Below are 12,336 nucleotides of genomic sequence, written 5' to 3' on the forward strand. Positions count from 1 at the left end.
GAATCGATTTTTGGTCCTTAAAAGTCCTTAATTTCGACCAAAATCGAGAGAAGGTCCTGAAATTTAATCTGAAATTTCTGTCTGTTTTTATGACTGCCATTTTGAGTGTGAATTAATATTTTGGAGGAATATTTTTGGAGCTGATAATCTTTTGGTTATCTTTTGAATGGGTTCATGGGTTATAATTTGTTCCTATTTCTAATATAAATAGTGGGATACTCAAGTTTCTGAGCACGAAGTGAAACATAAGCATTTCAAAATTATTTCATTTTTTATAATGAAGAGTTCTTAAAGAACTTTTCACTTTTTGGGGATGTGAATTTTTTTATTAAATGGTTCTAAATTTGCCGATTTATCAACATTTTGGCGATTTTAAGATCAGTTTCTATAGAAAATTTTTATTTCCGAGATCTGGGAATTTTTCAATGATATTTTTCAGAACATTGTAACATTGATAAATTTCATTTAAATAATGGTAATATTTTGGAATTGTATTTAAGAAATAACATTAAAATAAAGCATTTGTATTTTTCGCTGTCATATTATAAAGTTCCATTTTGGCCACTTATTATGCAATATTTTTGAATGTGAAAAATAAGCAAGGTATAATGCTGTAAAGCACCTTTTCTGAAACATTTCTTAGCAAAAGCAAAATAGCTATGTAATTAATTAAAAATCTATTTTAAAATTTTTTATGGTATTTATCGAGTTTTTCCCATGTAATTGTCTCAGAGTATTCAGAATTCTCAGAATATGCATCAGTTTTCTCCAGAGCTTAATTTGCGACCAAGCCCACAGGAGCCCAGCTCCGGTACTTCTTAGTTTTGCAGTTAAATCATAATTCTACCCGGAGCCCTACACTTTTATGTACCTGAGCAAAATTTCAGTAGAAATTACATCTTGAAAATTTTATTTTTACTAATAAAATTATATTAAAAATCATATTAAATTTTAATTTATCTCTTCGTATTTTGTTAAATTTTAACTTGCACTATTTACCGTATTTGACGGCATGTAAGACACACTGGCATATAAGACGCACCCTTATTTAGAAGGCCACACACATGTAGATGTAGAAAAAGTTATGTGTGTCTAGATCTTTATCCGGGCTAAAAATAGCATTCAGTATTGAAAGTGTCCTTCATGGATAAGATGCAGGTAACTTTTTTGAGACCAAATTTAGGAAAAAAAGTGTGTCTTATATGCCGTCAAATACGATAATTATTTTAAGCATTGATTAGTGAATTATTTAATTTTTTAATTATTAATGATTTTATTAGTCATGCTGTTACAGAATTGGTAGGGGTAATTTTGCTTTAGGATTTTAGACATTGCAGCTTGGAAAGTTTAGAAAGATATGAAGGCAAGATTGATAGACCCACGATTACAGAAGATTCCAAAAAAATGTGACAAAATGAAAAATGTCTCGATGGTATTAACACGCAGTTTCTTACTTTATGGAGAACGTCTGGAAGAAAAGTGAAAACATTGGTTTTATAGTTGAAAGTTTTACTTCTGATACTAGAATCTTCTTAACATTTTTATCTTCCTTTATTTTCTCTACTTCTCATTAGACATGAGCATGGAGAATATCAGAAATGCTTCTAATCTTATCATATGGACAGGCATTATAGAAAATGTTTTTTACTAATAAAGAAATTGAAAACTGACAATTTAAAAGATTCATCTAATATGTCTTAATGCATCATATACATGGCTGGCACTAAGCATTTTCTCACCTGATGTAGTTTCTGTGGATCTTAAATACTGCTTCCAGTGCCTGTTCTAAATGCTAAAAGTTTTGCCATTTCTAGATTTTGTTGCTCGGTGTGTCAATAAATTCTGAAAATTATGCCACATCAGCTCTGTAACCGAACCTTATCATCTATATTTCATATTTCTTCTGAATGTTCATATTACTAAAGAAATAAAATTAGCTGCTTTTTCTATACATTCTAAATGTATTTATTTTATTTAGAATAACAGAAATCTTTAATTAAATCTAAAAATTCTAAAATGAAAAGGAAATGGAGAAGAAATAAACTGAATACATAAAGAGAAAGAAAATTATTCTTCAAAGATATGTACAGTTATTATTATGTAACTTACCCAGTTGTTTACAATTTCAGCCTTTACTCTAATTTCCCATTTCTATTTCCTTACCAGAATGCAAATCACTTAGACAGTTTTTAAACTGAGGTTTTTGGAATGTAAGACAAGAGTGTTTCTGACCTCCACTTGCTCCCTGCATTAGTTCCTGCCAGCTCTCATAATTTGTAATTATTTGTCTTTGCATTACCGTTGCTGACATTTGAGTTTGTTACAACGATAGAGTGAGTTAAATGAAATTAAGTTGCATAGTCTTTGACCGCTAGTTGATATTTTTAGTTTGAATTTGACTCTTCTTGTTTAATTACATTACCACGAGCTGCAGTTGATTTTGTTAGCATAAGAACATGCCTCTATGTCTAAGTTCTTTTTAAATAAGAAGCTTATTTAAACCTTTGTCTGACTTTGTAGTTACTTTCAGACACAGCAATAATTTGCTTCACAACTGTCAGGGGTTTGGGGGCTATTTAACTTTTACCAGATCAAATAAACCCTCATAAGTACATTGTGGAGAGGTTGACAGGTTAGGAGATAAAACACGCAGAAACTAGTGAGGACATTCTTTCGCATATTGAGACAAATTTATAATTGTTAGTAAAGATTGTTCAAGAAAAGGAAATCGATATAAATTACTCAAAATGTCTGGGAAGGCTTCAAATTAAAAAGATGCATAACTATTTTGTTGAGTGTTGTTGCTACAAAATATAAATGGTTTTGTAGCTTTTAATGTGTAATTATCCTAATATTGTTTTAGAATCAATGTCATAAATTATAGGTATTTTAAACTGTGAAATTTCATGAGATTGTGATTTTACTAGGGCCTTTTTTAACAAATATCGTTAAAAAATAAATAAAATTTAATAGTGACCATGTAAATCCATAATGACTGAGGTTATCTAATACCTAATTTAATTACTTATAACTAACTGCTTACCTTTAAAAATTATCTCTGCATATTAAAGCGAGTTATTGCCTTTCATTAACCCTTACCGTGATCACAACATAAAACACAAAAATGTAAAAACTTATGTAAAACTTATTCTTTGCATCTAGTGACACTTAAAATACTGAAAAATAACTTATCACCTCTGATGCTTTATTGGCTTATTAGAACCTTAAAGTATATTATCTGAGTCGCAACCCCTGAAACTCTACATGAAATTATGACAGTAACTGCGTCAGACGGAGCCCAGCTAACTTTCAGAACCTGCCAACCGTGCCTACATCAGGCCTCTCAGGTTTGTTTTGATCAGCAGGTCTCTTTCTAGGCAATGACAACAACCAGTCTTTTGTTATGAATCATGCTGATTATGATTTCATTTTAACCTATGCCCCTTGACATAAAATCTGTTTACTGTTTATTAAATCTCTAGACTGAGTGAGTATGTTACAAAATGAAACATTAATAATAATAAAAACATAAAGCTAACTATTTGTAAAACATAAATAAAATGCCACTTATCTTCTTTCAAATATGTCCAATTATTATAAGTGTAAAATATTTAATGCTACTTGATAAATTCCATAAAGTTAATTTTATTCTCACACTTATTAATTATAATGTTAATTAAGCTATGCTTAATAATAATGCATCCTACTTACGGATCTATATATTATTTATAGGATGGTGTTACAAAAGTGAAGTTCAGGCATAGATAATATTTTTAATTGAATTTATTCAGTTCCCATTTGTTCATAGGTCCTTAATTTTTTTTCATTAATGGTCCTTAAAAGTCTTTAAAAGTACTTAATTTCCATGTGCAGAAATGTGTACGAACCCTGGCTTTGAAAATGTGTTTTTGCAGATCTCCCATAAAAGCACCAAGTTGACAAGTTCTTATTCCCAAATGGGTAGCAAAAATTGCTGCCAAGGAATAAAGGAAATGAATTATTAAATCAAGTAAACCCCAAAATTATCAGCCTAAAAACAATAAATGAATAGAACACCACAAGAATGCAGAAAAACAAAAAGTGTAATCAGAAAGGATTCAGATGTTTACAAATATTCACAACAGCATTATTCAAGATAAATCTGCTGCAGTTAGTTTGGAACAAATGGGCACCCCATTGTTCTCAGCTACTGTAGCTAAAATAATATTTGAATGTAAGAAACTTTGATTTTCTAAAATATTTGTTTTTTTATTAGTATTTCATATATCTAAGGATGGTCTATTCCTGAAGTTATGTTTATTCCTTGAAACTGTATAAAGATGAAAAAGATAGAGTTTTAATAATAATTTGAAGTAATTATTCTACATAATTTTATTTCATATTTTAACCTGCAGTTTAAATAACAATACATATACTGAGTTTACCTGCCTCTGCAAAATCAACTGATATTTGTATTCAGTGGTATCAAGAATCTGTAAGTGGTAGAAGAACTTTTAAGGTATGTTGGGCAATTGACAACACCATCATAAGCAGTGCTGCAGATCGTGCTAATCTGTTAGAAGAAAATTTTAATTCAACTGATCTTTTTTTTTTTTTTTTTTTTTTTGCTGGAGGAGTTATTGAGGTAACAATGAATAAAATATAATCAGTTTTAAACTTTGCTGAACCAAACATCACGTCATTAGCAGTTTTAATATTTAATGGGTGAATAAAAGTAATTTTTTATAAGACATATTTTCATTAATTTTTTTTCTACTATTGGTTTAGATGGCATCATAAATCTGAAATGCATTCACCTTTCTATGTCTCTTTATAATTTTACATTTCTAATGTTATGGTCACACTGAATTGAAAAAAATAATAAGCTGTTAAAAACAATTTTCTTGTAAATGATAATCACTTATTTCTGTTTCTTCCTTATGTCTGCATGAGGTTTGGCTCCAGAAGCCATAGAATATAAGAGGGGGAGGGCACATGTATCCTTAAAAAGTAGTCTTTGTAATATTCTGCTGTTGTATGAATTGCTTGCTTTAATAAAATATATTTTGCTGACAGATTGCTGACGAATGCTGATCTCTTAGTGCTTCTGCAGTTAGGGCTGTTTAACATGCATTGGGCATCTGCAACATACTTGTGTCATTTTATTGGATCTTCAGTAGACAATTTGGCTAAGACTAGAATTAGAATGAAAGTTGAATGGATACTTTCTGCTTGACCATTTCCTCACAGAATGCCTGTAGTTTAGAATATGTACTGGTTTTTTTTCTTTTGCACAGTAATCATCTGGGCAGTTCTTTGAGGTGAAAGCCGTATCTCTGTTTGTAATTATTCTAAAAGGATCTCCAAAGATGAATCTTGGGCTGATGTCAGCTTTACTGATACATCTAGACAAACTTTATAAAAGCATCTACAGGGGTCAATTCTTGTTTGTTTATAGTAACGGTCCTATAAAATCTTCATGAAGTGTGCTTAAAGGTACATTTTCATTGGTTTCATGCTTCCACCTTTTCCTTGCTTTTTGTTGCATAAAATACAACCTACACAATACACAGTAGCTTGCTGTATTCACTTTTTGAAGGTAGGAATGAAAAAAATCTCTCTTCAGTGTATAGAGTTTGATGCTCTTTCACAGCATAAACTGATATTCAAACTCCTAATGGACTTGAAGTGAATTATTGCTTGGCTGAAGATACTGACAAAGACTTCTGATGGTTAAAATATAACCTTTTTATTAAATCAGATCCTTGAACTGCACATCTCATGTTTAACAAAGTCAAACAATGACTTGTCGCAAGCTATCTTAAAAGTCACATTCAAATTCAAATTAAAACTAATCCAGTAATCAAATATTGCACAATTCATTTAATGGGAAGTTGGCTCAAACTTCTCACCAGCATAAAAATTTAAATGTCAGCAGTCACAATCCAAAGCCAGAGACTTTGGATTGTGATCTTATCTGAGATAGTGAGATAGATATAATAATAAATTACTGAGATAGTGAAATCTAGTAAATGTGGCCTCGAGAAGCAGAAACAGGCTTTGTCTTAAAATCTGTAATCCTCAAGTTTTCTCGAACTAGTTTGCATTCTGATAGGGAAATGAAAAGGAGAAGTGTAAATTTCTAAATCATAACTGGTTAAATTTACGTTCTTGTGTAGCATGAAATTTTTGGCTAAATAATTTTTGGCATAGGCATTCCAGGCATGATTCTAATGCTAGAATGACATATGAATGTAGAAGAGGATTACTTTTAAAGGGACAGAAGTTAATTGACTTCAGAAAACTTTTTTAAATGTTGCTATACTGTCCATGCTTCGTAGCTATAGCTGTCCAGTCAATTTTTTAAATCACTATGGAATAGCTTTTGCCTACATTTTGTCAGGTATTGAAAACAAACTTGTGTATTTTGTTTGTTACTAAATATAAGAAAATGCATCCTTATTAGATTCATTCACCTATGTATAGTCTTTTACTGCATACATTGGCAAATAAATCTAAATAAATAAACAAAGCTATTTTGAAAGCTATTCATCATAAAAATTCCTAAGTGCCAGAGTTTTTCTTTTGCCATGTCTAGAATTATGATTGTAGGAACAAAATTGTACTGTTAAATTGACTGAATCTTCTAGTCATCATCAATGAGAATTTTTTTTTATTTTAAATTTATTTAGGTATCATTTATTAACAAGTTTCATTGCATCACAAATTAGCAACTATATATGTAGTCTACTGTTTCTTTTAAATATATTATATTAGGGCTTTTGTAATTCAGTACATGTATGAACGCAATAAATTAATTAAGCAGAAATTACTACTGAGGTTCATGACCAAATGTTTGCGTGCAATAAAAATAAAAAATACATTTGAAAATTGCTGACAAATACAACTTTCTGGATGAATATTCAACTGTTAACACAAATTTATTTATGTGTCATAAATCAAGTGGATAAAGTAATTGTACATTGGCAGTTCATTCTATTTCAGTTCAAATATTATCTGTGTGAATATTTTCATTGCTTTCCTCATGTACTTCTGTCTGTATGTTGCAAACATGAATGAGTTTAATTTAAGCTAAATAAATAGTGCTAAATAAAAGGAAGCCTCGAGGACTGGATAATCCTTGCATGCATTGTCGTAATCATTTATTTGTGTACCTGAATTTTATTCAATAAGACAAACACAGTTATTTTAAAATCGTAATTGATGACACCGTAAATAAATAAAAACTGATAAAAATTATTATACGTAAATTTACCCTCATACACTCATAATTACACCTGGTTTACTCATCATGGACCTCTTAGTTGTATGCTTTATTTAAATATTTGAGGCTGTTTACCCGCAAATAATAATAACATAATAATTATTTTTGTGGAAATATTTGTGTGGCTTTGCTGAATCTGATTAGAACTTGCTTCATCAAAAAATTTAGTATACAAAAGGGAATTAATGTTTATTAATACTGTGTCTTTCATTGTATATTTAAGGTGGAAATATTTATTATTATTATTTCTTTTATTTTAGACATTTCTAAAAGAAAGTTTCCATGAAGCAAGTCTTGATCCAACATATTGCAATTATGTAGTAGGTGGAAGAATAGCATACCTGTGTTCTGTTCTTGTGGAAGATACTGCTGTTGTTTTCTGTGGTCCAGGCCCAAGAATTCTGGTGGCAGTTGATTTAGATTTATGAGATGCTGTTCCTGCTCCAACTTATTTAATGAAACTTAACTTCAGTAAGTGGACTGTAATATTAACAATAACAAATTTATTTTAACAAAAACAACATTATTGAATACTAGCACACGCATGTGCTTATAGTTACCTATGTAACTTAGTTAAAAGCGAACAACCATATGCTCCCACATCAAGTCAAAAATCATACATACTAATAAGGCAAAAACGAAATAACTTTAGGGTTACACTAAAGCCAAACTCTGCTTGGCGTAAAACAATGCTGCCAAGCAATACTCTTTCAGACACCGAAGACTAAGTAACACCTTTTTCTTTATGGTTCTTTTTATAAAATGGACTGATTAATTTTATTTCTAATTGTTTCTTTAGTTTTGGGATATATGCACATAGACATGCTTTGTCATAATCAAATAAACCGGTTTCTGCATATTACAGAAAACATATTTTTTCTGAACATTGGTGAGATATTTTGAATGATTTGGTGTCTTTTCAGTCAGTGGAAGATTAGCCGAAAGGGAAATTAGTATACTCAGAGCAAAAATTTCTCCCCCTCCCCCCACACACAGAAAGGGAAATGAGGCAGGTTGCAAGTAAATAATACCTTTCCATTGAGAAAATATCTTGCATCTCTACCTGTCTTACTTGAGTGTTAACTTTTGCTTAAGTTGCATGTCTTCAACTGGCTTATATTTGGCAACTATTTGCCAAATTTTGCATATTAATTAACAGCGGTAACTTTTAGCCTCTACAGAGCAGGCTATTTGTGTTTTCTTCTATTTGCATTTTACTCGCGTTCTTACTTGAAGAGGAAAAATTAAACATGTTATTCTATATAATTTTGATTTAAAAAGAATCTAGACAAATTAACTTAAAGAAAGCTAAAATGCATGGATTTATAAATAACTCTCTTCCTTAATAAGTTTTAAAAGTAATTAGTTTATTCAGCTAGCTTGAGATTTCTGTCTTCAACATACTATTTTAAAAAATGATTAGACAACAGTAAATTCAAATTCTATTCCTGGAAGACAGTACTTTCATTTTAATTTGCAGTTATTTAATTAAATTAAATTTCATAGGATAAATTATAAAAAAAAATTTCACTGATGCATATACCTCTAAATTATTATTTTAAAATGAAATGAAACAGCAAGCATAACATACATGGCAAATGGCTACATTCTGACTTTGTAGTTTAATCTCATATTTGATATTTCTGTGTTAGATACTATATATGTAGTCTACTGTATCTTATAAATATATTATATTAGGGCTTTTGTAATTCAGTACATGTATGAACGCAATAAATTAATTAAGCAGAAATTACTACTGAGGTTCATGACCAAATGTTTGCGTGCAATAAAAATAAAATACATTTGAAAATTGCTGACAAATACAACTTTCTGGATGAATATTCAACTGTTAACACAAATTTATTTATGTGTCATAAATCAAGTGGATAAAGTAATTGTACATTGGCAGTTCATTCTATTTCAGTTCAAATATTATCTGTGTGAATATTTTCATTGCTTTCAGCATTAATTAGAATAGTTAAAGCTTTAAAGACATTATAAATAGTATTAAAACATAATCTCAAAAGCTTGTGAGATCATATTGTGAGTTCAACATGTGAGACAATTTGGAATTTTGATTTGAACTCATTTTTCATGGGAAAACCGAAAAATATATGAAATTTTAAATGAAAAATATGTAAAATATGAATATAACACAAAATAAAATGTTTGATTAATTATACAAACATTCCAATAAAATGAGAAAGCTGCTCAAATGACTGAGTAGCAAAGTTACTAAAAAATGTGTCTAAGGGATAAGATTAATTTTTCTTTTACGCATTTTGCAAGGGAAATGTTTCTGAAATTTCATTTCAGTTTGTTAAAATTTTCGTCAGTTCAGAAAATGCGATGCTCCCAAATTAACTAGCTACATGGGCATTTTCTTACTTTTCTCCTTGTGTAATGTGAGTGGGAGACAGTTTCCCTTAAAAGGTCTTCCATTAAGGCATCTTCACTTTAAGAATATTGTGCTTCCCCATAAAAACCATTAAACAAACAAACTGAAAATACAAAGCACTGTTAAGTTTTTGTCATAATTTGGGGTGTTGTCAGAAATTTTATAATTCATCAAAATTTCCTCCAGTAAACTGAACAGCCACATGCAACTCTTTGCCTCCTTAAATACAGTCAAAAGTCGTTAATTCGGACACCCATAATCCGGACCTCAAAGCTAAAATCTTTCTGCGCATGCGGCGCATGCGCATAGGCGTTTTACTCGTGCGCCCAAGACATTTACGACTGCGCATATGCGTCTGCGCAAGTGCAGAATACGTTTTTGCGTGCACGTTTAATGTATAACGGACGCTATAAGCTAAAATTATCTAATTATCTATTTCAGTTAATGTTGATGATTGCGTTGTTCCTTAATCTTCGAATTGGATCCGGCTTATTATTTTTTGAAGACTGTAAGAGCAATTTTCTAAAAGTAAGCTTGAACTTTTGATTATGTCAAATAGAATTTCCGATGCTGGAGCTCCCAAAGGATCTAGAAAACGAAAGTATGTTTCGATGTCCATCAAACAAAAAACGAATTGCTAAAAAAAATGGATAAAGGCACATTCTTTGTTTATCTAACCGTTCCGAAATCTGTTTATCAATTTCACGCTGCTGTGCGCGGGAGGGGGGGGGAGACATCACGGCCGGCGCGCAATGAACTGGAAGTTGATTTGTCAACACTATCGTTATCTTCAGAGCAGATGTTTTTATTTTATTCGGCTTATAATTCCTTACTAAATGTAGTATTTAATTTCGATGTACTCCGTCTTTGATATGATTTAAATCAAATTCCTCGTCATTATAAATACCATGAATACAAATCAAATAGTTTTCTGGTTGCAATTTTCTAATTTCGGCTATGCGTAAGGTATGCTTTACGCATCCACGCGTTGAAAGAAATGTTTAATAAAGTAAACAAATAAATATTAGGCTTCTTTTTTGGTAAATTTTCATACCCTTTAGATCATAATTGCTCATTATTTTATAAATTACTGTTTCATATTTTTAATTTTATAATTTCTGCATGCCATCTTACCAGATTTAAACTGATGATCTATAATCCGGAAAAATCGATAATCCGGAATCGCCGAAGTCCCGACGAGTCCGGATTAAAGACTTTTGACTGTATAGTTTTCTTTATAATAAGCAGTAGTTTAATTTGTATAATTAAATATATAACTAAGTTAAATGTATAATTCAAATATCATGCTATGATGCTTGTTTATACGTATCATCAACTTCGTTTTTCATAGTATATTAATGCATATTATAATTTCAAAATGCATAAAATACATTAAATTTTTGAAGTATTAATAAAAGACCAGAAAATTCATTTCTGGACTTTGAGCAAATTGTTTTTAGAATGGGCTTTAACTGTTGAGACAGTATAAAAGACATATATTAGGAATACATTCTGCAATTTTTCAATTTTTTTCAGTCTTTTCTCAGTTTATTATATCAGCTGTATATCAGTATTCAGTTTTACCACATTAAATTCAATTTGACAGCAAAATCGCAAGATATTTAAAAGCAGCCAAACACCAAACTCGTACGGTGTTGCCACTGCTTGGTTTGAAATCATTGAGTCTGTTAACCAAAAATATATTAAATTTTTGTAAAACATGAAATAGATAATAAAACAAATTCAAATTTTGGACTTCCAGATGCACATGTTTGGGTGGAGGACTGCATTATTTAGTATTTGATTGCTCTACGGTTGTTTTTTCACAATGCAAGAAACATGCATAAATTCATGTAGATCCTTCTTTATTATACAGGATGCTAATATTTGGTGGCAACAATTTGACAAGTGATACAGTTAATCTATCTCAAATTCATATAAATGTATCTCATCATTGTTGGATAATTTTTTGCTTGAAATACTATAGCCAAACTTAAGACGTATTTCTTTAATTTTAATTATAAACTAAAATTTATTCTAAACATGATCAAATTCATATGAATTGTATTTTAGAGATTTTTGACTGTTCTATCAAAGAAAGAATTACTGTCCATTAATATGCCAAATTTAACAGTTTTTGACCAAATGAGCAAAAAACTGAGAAAAGCAGACATTCAGGTAAAGTTGTTCATATGGATAACTTGGAGAAGAGGAAAACTTTTTTTTTTTTTTTTTTTTTTTTTTGATTCATTAGATTTATTGTACGAATTGGAAGATATGGAGACAATCTGGCATGCATTGGTGCAACTTCTAGGAACCACAGTGCATACTTACAATTTTTTACAAATGGAGGTAAATATGTTTTATCAAATTGAATATTACATGAGATATTATTTAAATGCTTGAAAATGTTTTTGAGTTATTCCATTATTTTTACATAATGCCATTCTTCCTTTACTTTAAAGAAATTATTAAGTAATGCATTTATAATTATTAAAATATTATACATAGTATTCACGTAATCATAACATGTCTGCTGAAGTGTCACTGTATTACGGATACTTGATTAGTAATAAGTTATTTCTCTGTTAACCCTGACAATGTCTATCACATGCTGAGGCTTACTTTCAAAAAGTCAGCAGAAATGTTTCAGGGGTAAGCCGTGCCAAACATC

The 12,336-nt window shown here is 30.2% G+C and overlaps 1 protein-coding gene and 1 long non-coding RNA gene across 5 annotated transcripts in view; one reads left to right on the plus strand and one right to left on the minus strand.

Moving 5' to 3' along the window:
• Nucleotides 1-7,744, minus strand: part of LOC118205266 (inositol polyphosphate-5-phosphatase A-like) — a 121,645-nt gene extending 113,901 nt beyond the window's left edge. For both annotated transcript variants that reach the window (XM_085820283.1, XM_085820279.1), the window contains exon 1: nt 7,606-7,744. The gene's annotated coding sequence lies outside the window, so the exon portion shown is untranslated. The remainder of the gene's footprint in view (nt 1-7,605) is intronic.
• LOC118179763 (uncharacterized) overlaps nt 7,596-12,336 on the plus strand; it is a 30,252-nt gene continuing 25,511 nt past the window's right edge. For 2 of the 3 annotated variants that reach the window (XR_015042038.1, XR_015042039.1), the window contains exons 1-2: nt 7,598-7,735; nt 11,917-12,014. This is a non-coding gene — a long non-coding RNA (uncharacterized LOC118179763). Of the gene's footprint in view, nt 7,736-11,916; nt 12,015-12,336 lie in introns of all 3 variants that reach the window. The other variant, XR_015042040.1, reaches the window with a different exon arrangement.

This window comes from Stegodyphus dumicola, chromosome 7 (assembly GCF_044657685.1).
Source record: "Stegodyphus dumicola isolate Sdum_Otavi_A_Nest chromosome 7, ASM4465768v1".
Taxonomy (NCBI): Eukaryota; Metazoa; Arthropoda; class Arachnida; order Araneae; family Eresidae; genus Stegodyphus; species Stegodyphus dumicola.